The sequence below is a fragment of the Manduca sexta genome, chromosome 4 (genome assembly GCF_014839805.1).
Source record: "Manduca sexta isolate Smith_Timp_Sample1 chromosome 4, JHU_Msex_v1.0, whole genome shotgun sequence".
NCBI classification, from domain to species: domain Eukaryota; kingdom Metazoa; phylum Arthropoda; class Insecta; order Lepidoptera; family Sphingidae; genus Manduca; species Manduca sexta.
Window position 1 is genome coordinate 6,957,472 of NC_051118.1, and position 12,313 is coordinate 6,969,784.

Genomic DNA, 12,313 nt, shown 5'->3' on the forward strand with positions numbered 1-12,313 from the left:
GTCGTGGTCGGTTACTTGGTATTTATGATTTCCTGGTACCTATTTAGTTTGTTTTTGGGATTCTGTGTGTCTGAAATCGCATCAGCAGGCTGGTTAGTGAAACGCGACACTTTCTTGTATACCTTGTTTTTAGACCAATATCTTAATTTTTTGTCCGGTCAGCTACACTACACTTAGGCGCTTACTGCTAAGTACCCTATGACTCATGCTCTCCCAGTAAAAATGTTTGTATTTTCTTTTACTTACTGAAATGTGCACCTGAGAATAGTAAGTGCTATGGAGACTACGTAAAAAAAGACTAGATGAAGAGATTTAATATCGCATGACTAAATATAACGTCATTTTAAAAGCTAAGTAAGTTCAGTATTTATCCTTGAAGCAGGATATAGCCCAAATTTTACACAAAATGGGGTAGGCCCAGCAGTGGGACTGCGTATTTATTTTTATTCATCAACAGCAATTGCGTCTTGATATAAAGCGGTTATCGGCGCCTATTTTTACAACGCCATAAGATTTTTTGGGTTCGTTAAGTCTTCTTAAAAACTTTTATGACGATGATTTATTCTTCATTAATTAAATCACAATATAAGTCGGCGATAGCCTAGTTGGGTGTGGAACGGACTGGCAAGACGAATGTCCGCAGGGTCAAATCCCAAAGGCACACACGTCTGACTTTTTTAAAATCATGTGTGTATTCTTTGTGAATTTATCGCTCGCTTTAACGGTGAAGGAAAACATCGTGATCCTACACATCTGAGAAGTTCTCCATAGGAATTTCGAAGGCGTGTGAAGTCTACCAATCCGCACTAAGGCCTAATCCCTCTCAGTAGTAGAGGAGGGCTGATATTAATTTAATTGTGGTAAAATACATATTAAACTTCTTCGCTTTTTTATTTGTACACATCATAAGAGACTTTCCCGCCCTCACACCCACCACTACAACTCCTGTAAGCCAGGATCAGCAGTGGCACGCATTTTGTGACACCGAGCAGTGAAGCTCGGCGAGTCTCAGGGAAAACTAATATGTCATTATCCCGCAACGAAATTAATCAAATAGAAAAATAGGGAGGAGTTGGAAATATTAATTGTCCACTTCCCTCCAGAGCAATGCGGGTGACAAAATCATGATGTAAGGAGGCGATTTAACCTCAAGGATAGGGACGTTTACAACTAGATATGCTAGTTATAAAAGCACCACGGATAAAATTAAATGAAAGGGTCCTATCACATGAGCTGTTAGATTTGATTACAATAGGCATGGCAAAAACGCCGAAAAGCACGGAAATTCCGTCTAGTCTCAACAAGGTCCATGTAGTATACAACCCCGGATGTTATTTACACATCATAAGTTAGAAAAAAAATATTTTTGTTTTTTAAATTTAGAATATTAATAAGGTGATAGGCCGATTATTTACCTAACTCTTTCAACTAATTCGCATGTTGTATGTGTGTGTTTTGTGTGTGTGAATAAACTAACGTTAGTCGTCATGACAACGCACACTCGCGCATCAACAAAGTCGAAAAATACAGCTTGACGTTTTGTTTATATCTATGTAACCGTCTAATTAATATCCGTCTCTTCAATTATAATAATAATATGAGGTATTTTATTTACATATTATGTACAATTGTATTTTGTGAGTATTGTGAATGTCAATTCGGTAATCGACTTATATTAAGTATATTTATTTCTCTATTCTAATGACCTAGGGCCTTATTCTCTATTGCAATGTAAATGTTATCTTCGTGAAATTATTGTTGAATATTACCCCGTATGACAATTTGTTTTGTCTTAAACGGGATGTGATATATACTTCTTACGCACTGATAAAATAACGTGTGACATAGAGAATCAGGCCCCTGTACTCGGCTGTGGGACCAAATCTTTATGGCGAAAGTTATTTGTTGGTGGTAGGATATATTTTATATCCGCCCAGATAGCGACTACCGTACACAAGGTATTAAAACCCGTCATAGTGGCCCACGTAAGTGTGTCGCGTTCCGGGATCAGCCTGTGTATATCCGGTTCTAACAGGCCGGCATAATTGTGTCGACTGGCGAGGGATTATTACCACTCGTCAGTCGATATTGGACCCCACTCCACTTCCCATTAGGTGTAGTAGGGTCATTTTCATGTAAGAAAAATCTACGGAACATTAATCAACACGTTGGAATTGCACTTATCCGGATTTTTTTCGTTGCGTCCGACCATGATTGGCTCCACTTACAAACCAACTAAACATTATTGAGCTTGATTGATTATTGATTGATTGTAATGCACCGATATTTAGGTGTACACTTTCGATTATTAGTTTGTGTAACTAATATGATAAATAACTTTCATATGTTTTCCAAAGAAATCGATATAAAACTATTTTTTTTATTTTATCGCGTTTTTTTTATTTTATTTTATTAATAGGGTACCGGACTCATTTTTGTTCTTAACAATTATAAAATTTTTTACATAATATAAATTATAACACAGAAGAAATTATTAAAATCCGGTGAAAAATCAACAAGTTATAAGTCTTTGAATTTCGGCGGAAGGGGTAACTAACAAGAACCAGAAAAGAGAAAAAATATCCACATGTGACGTCATAGGGAATTACGTCGCGTGCGAAAGAAAGAGATGAAGCGATATCCCCACATCGCGCCCACTTCTGCACATTACAATATTTTAAATATGAATTACTCGCTCATTTTTTAACGAATTTTTGTGCTGTTTTCGCAGAAGTGCTTCTTTTTCGTATTATTATCCATTACATATAGAATAATGTACAAAATCAAGCATAGGCCGGTCCCCTATTTATTTATTTGGACAACCAACAAAACTTACACCATACATGGTTATTTGTTACATTTCAGTAAATTGCTGCAGTATTTAATTATGTAATTTTCAAAGGACTGGGTGCCAGACTTTAAGACACTGTGAGCTAATTCTGTGTACATCGAACCGTCAAAGGCATAAAAAATACCCTAATTTAAAATAGAACGGACTGCCAAGAACCTGCGCAGAACACAAGACTCCTCTTATTTTTCGTAGTGTGTGTATTGTTTATCAAAATTAACGCTTGCTTTAACAGTGAAGGGAAACTTCGTGTGGAAAACTACATACCTTAGGTATATACCATTCTAAGGAATGTTGGTTGGTACTAGTCCAACGTGGTGGACTAAGGCCTAAACTCTCTCAGTAGCAGAGGCCCGTGCTCAGCAGTGAGCAGTATATAATACAGGGCTGATATTATTTATTAATAGCTTTTGCTTGCAGCTACGCCTGCATAATAAACATTTGCCCGGGATAAAAAGGAAGCTCTCTGGAGTAATGTAGCTTCCTAATAGAGAAAAAATATCATAAACGATTTAATAGTTCCTGAGATTAGCGCGTTCAAACAAATTCTTCGGCTTTATAGTAATAAATAATATCCGAAAGTTTGGTGACTTTATTAAAATAAGTATTTATTTACCTAATTAATAGCAGTTTGTCATTGGTTAAGATTTTATTATAATTCAAATTATAATCTTGATCACTTTTTCTGAGAAGTGATTTCAGCAAAACCGCAACAGCAAAATATTTTTGTTTTGGATGTGAACGAACTTTATTGAAATAAGTGCTTATTTACCTAATTACAAGACTGACCTTGGTTAAGATTTTACTATTATTAATATTATAAACTTGATTACTTTTTTTCTGGGAAGTGATTTCAGCGAAACCATACCAGCAAATATTTATTTAGGATTTTAACGAACGTCTGTCTGAATCATTTATTTACTTAAAACAATTCCAACAGAACAAATAGGACAAAAAAATTAAAACAATTAAGAACGAGTATCTTTGAACAATGACATGTTTATACTTTACGATGTCTGCGGATTATTTTTTACTTGTTCGATTCGTCAAAATGAGTAATGGTGAGCTCATGGCGTTGAAAAACAAAGATTAAAAAATCATAGCCTTTTATTTATAAACTTTATATACTGAAAAGTCCTTTATACTTTTATATTTTGACATAGCGTTACTAAATGAAACCACATACTTATTTACTTGGAAATAACATTTTACAATAAGTTACTTTAGCCGTAGATGTAGAATAAAAAAGTGTAAGTTTCGAACAAAACAAATATTAATAAAAAGTAATTTCAATTTTACGCAACCTAAAGCCGCTACTAGTACTCTAAGAGAATTCATCGCAGCGGCAACATCATACTTTCAATCAGAAATACACCCAAGCATACGCCATATTCGCATTAAACTACAAAATGATAAAAAAATCAGAAAACTAAAACCAGGAATTTTGGTGAAAATATTCGTTATTAATGGATTATTTTTGGCACAATGTCAGCAAAGGTGAAGACGAGTATGTGGCTTCATTTAGTAACGCAATGTCAAAATGACCCTGTATATGCGGACTTTTGTTCGTAGTTTCGTCTACATACAGAGTTTTTCCGAGATAAAAATCCCACTATACATTCCAGGATAATATCATATATCCTTCTTAGCGTTTCAAACTGTCTCCATACCAAACATCGGAATCCGTTCAGTAGTTTTTAGTATATCGTGTTCAGATAGATAGACGCAACGAGGATATGCTATATTTTGTTGGTCTAATGCCAGTATATATAGGCTATGTAGTAGAAGTTTCTGGGTTCTAATCCTAAGTCAAGAAACATTGTTTCTGTTATTACTATAGTAATATGGATGTAGGATCCACAATCAACAAAAAAAATCAATTAAAAATGATACATTAGTTGAGCAACGTTTCCTATATATTTTTTAAGATAATATAATGGTGTAGTAGAACTTTATTAAATACAAAACTTGTACATATATAGACTTATACCTAGACTTATATATGTATACAAATTTATATCTAAAATAACTACAAATTATTATGTACAAACAAATACAAAACTATTATGTATTGACAATACTATTGTAGATAAAAAACACAGCATTTCGAAATTTCCTCCCATTTCAAGATTGAACTAGGACAAAGAAGTGGTCCAATCTTTGATAAGATAACGCATAATCTTCTACATTGTCTATGCTCATAGATGGTAAACATCTTGTATGGCTTGAGTAAATTTACACAAGAGTCATAGATGTGCATTCTGTCAACAAATTATTATACTGGTGGTAAGATATATTATACCCGGATAGCGACTACTGTACGCAAGGTGTAACAACCCGCCATAGTGACCGACGTTAGTGCGTTCCGGGATCAGCCTGTGTATATCCGTTTCGAACAAGCCGGCATAATCGTGATGACTGGCAGGAATAGTCATTTTGCTCGACTATCTGGAGCCTACTTCGCTAACCATCAGATGCAGTGGGTCGGTATGCCAAGGGCGTATAAATATAAAACAAATACTTTATAAACATTAATACTTATCGTTTTACCCCCTTATTCCTAGACGTTTTTTATCTAAGGATGTAGAAAAGCTGTGATAACAAGTCTGTTTCTCAGTGCTGACGACATGGCAGCCTTCGCAGCGCGTAGACATAGGGCCGTTGTGATTGGCTGATATTGAGATATTAACCAATCATAACATCGGCTGCCATGCCGTCAGCTCTGAGAAACAGACTTGTTATCACAGCTTTACTCTGTCCTTAGATAAAAAACGTCTATGAATACGGGCATTAATGTTTTGTAAAGTGTGATGTAATTATCGTCCTTGATCCGGAAACGGCTTGATTACATAACAGTAGTTCCTGTCATTGTTATTGGTCTGGCATCTGACTAGTTTTGTACCACTTAATAGTCGTAGGTATTGATAATCTTGGTATATGTTCTGCATTATTAACATATCACGCCTCTATCTCATAGGGTACGCATAGGCTATGGATTACTATTTTGCACGATTCTACTTTTCTCGCTTCCTTCACCTTCATTATTGACTACAAAATCATTTATTTATTGATTTAATTCAGACAAGCAACCAATCTCGTCTTCGACCACGTGAAAGCCTGTCCCGCTACAAAAGTCGTAAAAAAATGTACGGCGCCAACGGAAAAAATCAGATCTTTATATTCCGTTATTTCCTAAGAGAGCAAATTATCGGAATGAAGTAGCTTCTACGTTAATCACTACATAGTATAAAACAAAGTCGCTTTCTCTGTCCCTATGTCCCTTTGTATGCTTAAATCTTTAAAACTACGAAACGGATTTTGATGCGTTTTTTTAAATAGATAGTGATTCAAGAGGAAGGTTTATATGTATAATAATTACATCCATTAAATAGTGGAGAAATACTGTTATTTTGTTCTGTTATACCCGTGCGAAGCCAGAGCGGGCCGCTATGTTTTTATATACAACGTTCACAGTTTTTCTGTAGTGTAATTAGTATCAGCATTGCACCCGTGCGAAGCCGGGGCGGGTCGCTAGTCTAGCATATGTTCTACCCGTGTGTCATTTTTCATCCAAATCCGTACCGTTGTTTCTCCGTTTCTAACAAACATCCAAACATTGCACTAAGTCAAAAATAAAGCCTGCGCGGCGCCTGAGATATTAATGTTTTTTTAAGCTATGCAGTCACATATTTGTTTGATTCGATGATAACCTGATGACGTCAATGGGACCCCCAACACGAAGGCATAAGTAACATTTAGATACGGCGTTGATTTAAATTTAATAAAGACTATTAAACGTTTGTAAAATAGTTTGTATGTCTTTTTAAATCCCGAGTCGGGCCAACATTTTGACGACTGGGATTTTCCATCTTAAAAAAAAATTACTCAGTCAGAGCTCGGAGTTAGGAAGTTGGCGGTGTGATACTCTCGTGCCTCGGAAAGCACGTGAAGCCGTTGGTCCTGCGCCCGTTCTCTCCGGTCATGTCGTCGTCTCACCGGACTATGAGAGTGAAGAAACAGAGAGTGCTTGTGTACTGCGCACACACTTGTGCACTATAATATCTCCTGCGTGGCTGCTCTCCGTTGAGATTGGTCGCCGTGGCCGAAAATTCAGCTAGGATTCATGTTTTTTGAAGAAGGTTTTTAACGTTATATAGTATTATTATTTTTCTCTCTTCTTCTAAAACAATATTCAAATACCCCTTTATTGTAAGTGTACTAAAGCCTACTCTGGTACCAAAAATAACTATAATGGCGTGGCATAAGTACATCCGTGAGGCTCCTTGCCAGTGGAAAATCCCGCGACCGTTTTTAGATCACAATAAAATTAATTTTGTTTATAAAATAACATGAACGTCAAGACTGTGCATCAAGGCCACAAGCAAGTCGGTGTTTTCTCACGGGGTCCCTCAAACCGGGTACTCGTGGCATTTTGGCATCATGCCACTCTATATTTGCGCCTCTTCAGGGCTCTCAGCAGGAAGCTTCTGCTCTCTGATCTTCAGCTCATCATAGAACTTCTGCTCTCTGTCAAAATCCCTCTCAAGCAGTTTGCCAGGCGGAAGCAAAAAATCTGTCCCATCGATATAATTAATAAATGAAGGTTTTTCTTCTAGAAGTTTCTACAAAGTGTAGCCGGTTAATGAATGGCAGATTATAATATTTCACAATTATACTTAGAAAGAATTGACCCCGAATTTTTAAGATAGACATTAGTAATAACCGCGTTTTTATCGTCGGTTAATATTTCTCAGAATATTAATTAGTATAGCCACTCAAGTAAAGAAAATTAAATGTAATAAATTATGAAAAATGACTTCATTGTCAATAAATTGTTTATTAACTGGATATATGCAAAAATATAGTTAATTACCTGCATTAAATACAATTTGAAATATTTCTGAAATTGTAATAAATAATATAACAATAGAATAAATTATAATTTAACAATATGTAATGAAGCGTATCATCACGGCGGACAATACAACTGTTTAAACTTACTATATTTCCGAGTATAATAATATAATAATATCCGCCCTGTAATATACTGTCCCACTGTTGGCCACGGGCCTCCCCTACTACTGAGAGGGATTAGGCCTTAGTCCACCACGCTGGCCTCGTACGGATTGGTAGACTTCACACACCCTCGAAAATTCCTATAGAGAATTTCTCAGGTATGCAGGTTTCCTCACGATGTTTTCCTTCACCGTTAAAGCAAGCGATAATTCACAAACAATACACACATATTTTTTTAGAAAAGTCAGAGGTGTGTGCCCTTGGGATTTGAACCTGCGGACATTCGTCTCGGCAGTCCGTTCCACAACCAAATAGGCTATCGCCGCTTACTAGCCGAGCCGAGCCGAGCCGAGCCGAGCCTAGCCGAGTACATTATTTTAACAAGTGTTAAATGGACTTCCTGGTATACGTGTTGTAGTGGTCTAAAGCGATAGAGTTGTTAATTGTTAAAACACTAGCTTTAGCTCGCGGTTCTGCACGCATGATGACAATTTCCCGGGATAAAAGTCCCGCCTTATATGTTCAGGGTAAAAAGTAGCCTATAGCACTTATTAATAACAGCTTCCTATTAGTGAAAAAAATTCAAATTCAGTTTAGTAATTAGCTTAGCTTAACCTATTTGGTTGTGGAACGGACTGCCGAGACGAATGTCCGCAGGTTCAAATCCCAAGGGCACACACCTCTGATTTTTCTAAAATCATGTGTGTATTCTTTGTGAATTATAGCTTGCTTTAACGGTGAAGGAAAACATTGTGACCAAACCTGCACATCTGAGAAGTTCTCTATAGGAATTTCGAGAGTGTGTGAAGTCTACCAATCCACACTAGGCCAGCGTGGACTAATGCCTAATCCATCTCAGTAGTAGAGGAGGCCCATGTCCAACAGTGGGACAGTATATTACAGGGCTGATATTATTATTATTGTTATTAGCTTAGCGCGTTCAAACAAACAAACTCTTCAGCTTTTTAAAATAGTATAGATAGATTGGGTGTGGGGTCATGGAGCGTTGACCCTAAAGCCGCTAAATTAAACGGGGTTCGAACACAATAGCTGAAAGCGCTGTGACGCGCGTACGCATCATAATTATACAATTACGTATGATCCTTTGTGAACAGTAGTTCGGCAAAGCAAAATGACGATTTAAATTATTTTTTTAGTTAATACTTGTATTTTTTATAAAACTGGTAAATAGACTGACTATGTTAAAAAATCATTGAAGAAATGAATAAATGTACAGTCCACAAAATTAAAACTTCAAAGCATTTACACTTTGACTTCAATAGGAATATTCGTTTTCCTTATATAGAATAAATGAAACCTCTTGAAGTTTATTTTAATGAAGAAAAAACGATTAATTATAATGACACAACATTATAAAGGCGATTGGAAATTTTGCATTTTGTCAGACACTTTTGTGGCTGACTGTACCTACGTGTACACAGATGTCATATTACGTTTAAAAAAATCTTTTAATAATTTTTATCTCATTGTTTGTCAAAAATGCATTGCGTTTCGGAAATATTGTAATTATGTTTAAATAGGTGTTGAGTGTGATAATAACTTATTGTCTTTTCCTGGTATGAAAATCCTAAGCGAGTTGTGCACTTGTATGGTTTAAAATTAATTTATTACTTATTTTGCATATGAATGAACTGCTCTAAACTGTATAAGTGTTTTTTTTTTCTCTGTATCATGTGTTGTAGTTAAAACCTTAAACTGATTTTGAAAAGAGCAACACCACAGTTACTTGGCTGTTCTCTGGTGAGAACTACTTTCCGAACTAGTAGTAGAGTTAATATTGACGGAATCTAAATAATGTTATAACATTTTACGGGTTCAAATAAATCATTTTATTTCATTTATTGTGCAACATCTATGTACTAAATATCCAAAAATAGAGTTGTATTGTCTCTTCTAAAACCCTTCGCAACACTACATCCAGCCTCTATAATAAAAATAGAATGAAAAAATGTTGGAGCCATGTATGGAATGTAGAAAAAAACGAAACCGTTGGGGGCAGGTGCAAAATGAATGAAGACGCCTCTGGACTCGGAGTCTCAGACATAAAGGTTCAAGACTGTGTTTAAAAATAGAACACATAGTCATTATAACGGATTTTTAAAAAAAGATACTGGCACTTAACAAATTTATAGGTAAAAAAATAAAACAATTAAATTTTGCATGTTTCGCCTCCTTTTTCATGTCAATATTTACTAGAAGGTAGGCGAATATTGAATGGGTTTTTATAGGCACCTTTTTTTTTTGTTTTTGACATTTATTTTGTCATGTAAAGTTCCTACGGCTCGTAATTAATTAATACGTTGTTGTTTCAATTTATTATAATTCCAATAGATTCAGTCGGGCTATATTCAAGTTATTTCCTTTATGTAACTGAGAAATATCTTTCTTATAATTATTACTGGTAAATCCATTATGAACTTAATAATCTAAGAATTATAGCGAATGGAACTTAAATATTTCCGATGGACTGAGACATTAGAAAAAGCCGTTATTATGTATTTTATAAGTTTTAATACAAATTTGAAAGCTGGATAAAACTAGTTTTGATTAGAGCCCAGTTTTACTTACATAATACTATGTTGTATAATATCATTATCCTAATAATATCATAAACCTCGCCATCGGAGATTCATTTATATTCAATATTTTAAGCAAAAAAAACGACGTACGGCCCCGGGCGGAGCTAAAAACAGGTCCTAGGTTTTAACAGTTTCGTCAGTAAAATTGTAAAAAAGGTCCATCAGGGCACCGCACGAGGCCCCTGTCGGCACGAGCCCCCCCTTTCTTAAAGCCGTCTTTAGTTTTAATATACAAACTTATTTACTTACAACTCAAGGTTGTCATGAAGTATGCCAAACATGTCGTCAATATTAAAATATCTAACATCCGATACGAATAATATATTTTTTGTGGTGTTATGTTCCCGTTTGAACGATGATCGTTCTAAACAATTCATTCATTCATTTCATTCGTTCATTTGTTCCCAAACTAGGATTTAATTTAAATGATCTTTGACTGCAAAATTAGTTATTGTTAAATTATATCTTGATTTGTTATTTGTATTTAGCGTGGGTAGCAGTGGCGAAGGGTGATATTTTTCTAAAGGGCACCCGACGTAACATATAAGTACTAATAATATGCATAAATACGGTGTGGAAATTGTTCTATTTGATTTTACATAAATTACGAAAGGGAAGCCGGTAGGAATCATTACTGGTGGGTAGTTTAGTTTATCATTGCTTATGTCACCTATAATGCTCTATAAAAAGTACAAAAATTATGATTGTATTATACCAGTTATAACCCATTATAATTACTTACGTAGATTTTAAATTATGACGTCATTTACTTATCAATTAAAACGTTTGGGCCATTAAAACTTTATTTTGTAAACAACACGTTTGGGACCATATTTTACAACATTTAAAATTATTTATTAATTTATTCTACACTAAAAATGTTGTTTTTAACATTTTGTTTATCAAGACTAGTTTTTTTGCAACTGAAATATTAAAACAACTAAAAAATCTTTACTTACGTAAAGTATTCCACTTTCCGCGTAATTTTCAAAGTTTTTCAATATAAAACGTCAAAAAAGTAACTTTTTAACACAAACTTTCACAAAATGTCGCAACAAACACTGGCACTTTTTAAAAATAAAATATTTTTACTAAACAAGAAAAAGATTCGTATTTCGAATCTTCGATTGAGTTTAAAAATCGAAATAAAGATCGAAGATTTATAAACCGGCGACGATTGCGTACGCACGCTGACAGCTGCGCCCGCTCACTGATCGAAGTTGATTCGCAGCGTGTTTAAATATTAAAAAAAAAAACAACTATGTTGCTATGTTCGTAGTAAAAAATCATGAGGATACACTCAAAGTATTAAACTTAAATTACTCTGATATGTAATTTTAAAACGGCGTTTTGATTTGCTATTTAAATGTGTATAAAACAGCATAATGTCAGTATGTGGCATTACTTGATGTGGCTTTCTCTCAAACGACTCGCTTTGCAACTGAGCGGAATAAATGTTTATGTTGAATACTAATATTTCGGAGCACCATTTTGTTTATATGTTTTTCTTTTAAACATGTCTTATATAAATTCAAAATTGAATTCACATTGCCGTGTTATGATTCGGGAATAAAATAATATCCATACAAAAAAAATAGAATCAAGAAGCTCGGAGTGTTACATATTCTTTCTTTCTGTAATAAATAAACGCATGTGCAATGAGTACAATTACTTCGTTAGCAAAATAAAGGAGATTAATATTTTTAGTGATATCAAAAAGTAAAAAAAACAAATTATTAACTTTCGGTATTTAATCGTCTTACATAATTTAATTTATTTGTTAGTATTTTTTTATTACTTAATTTACTTATAATTTAGAATTTATCAGCCAGTAATGATTACTATATCC

The 12,313-nt window shown here is 34.6% G+C and overlaps 1 protein-coding gene across 1 annotated transcript in view; it reads right to left on the reverse strand.

Moving 5' to 3' along the window:
- Positions 1–11,730, reverse strand: part of LOC115455238 (solute carrier family 2, facilitated glucose transporter member 8-like) — a gene marked incomplete in the record, with an annotated part of 39,363 nt that extends 27,633 nt beyond the window's left edge. Inside the window, 1 exon segment of the mRNA XM_037441832.1 lies at positions 11,424–11,730.
- Positions 11,731–12,313: the final 583 nt, after the last annotated feature.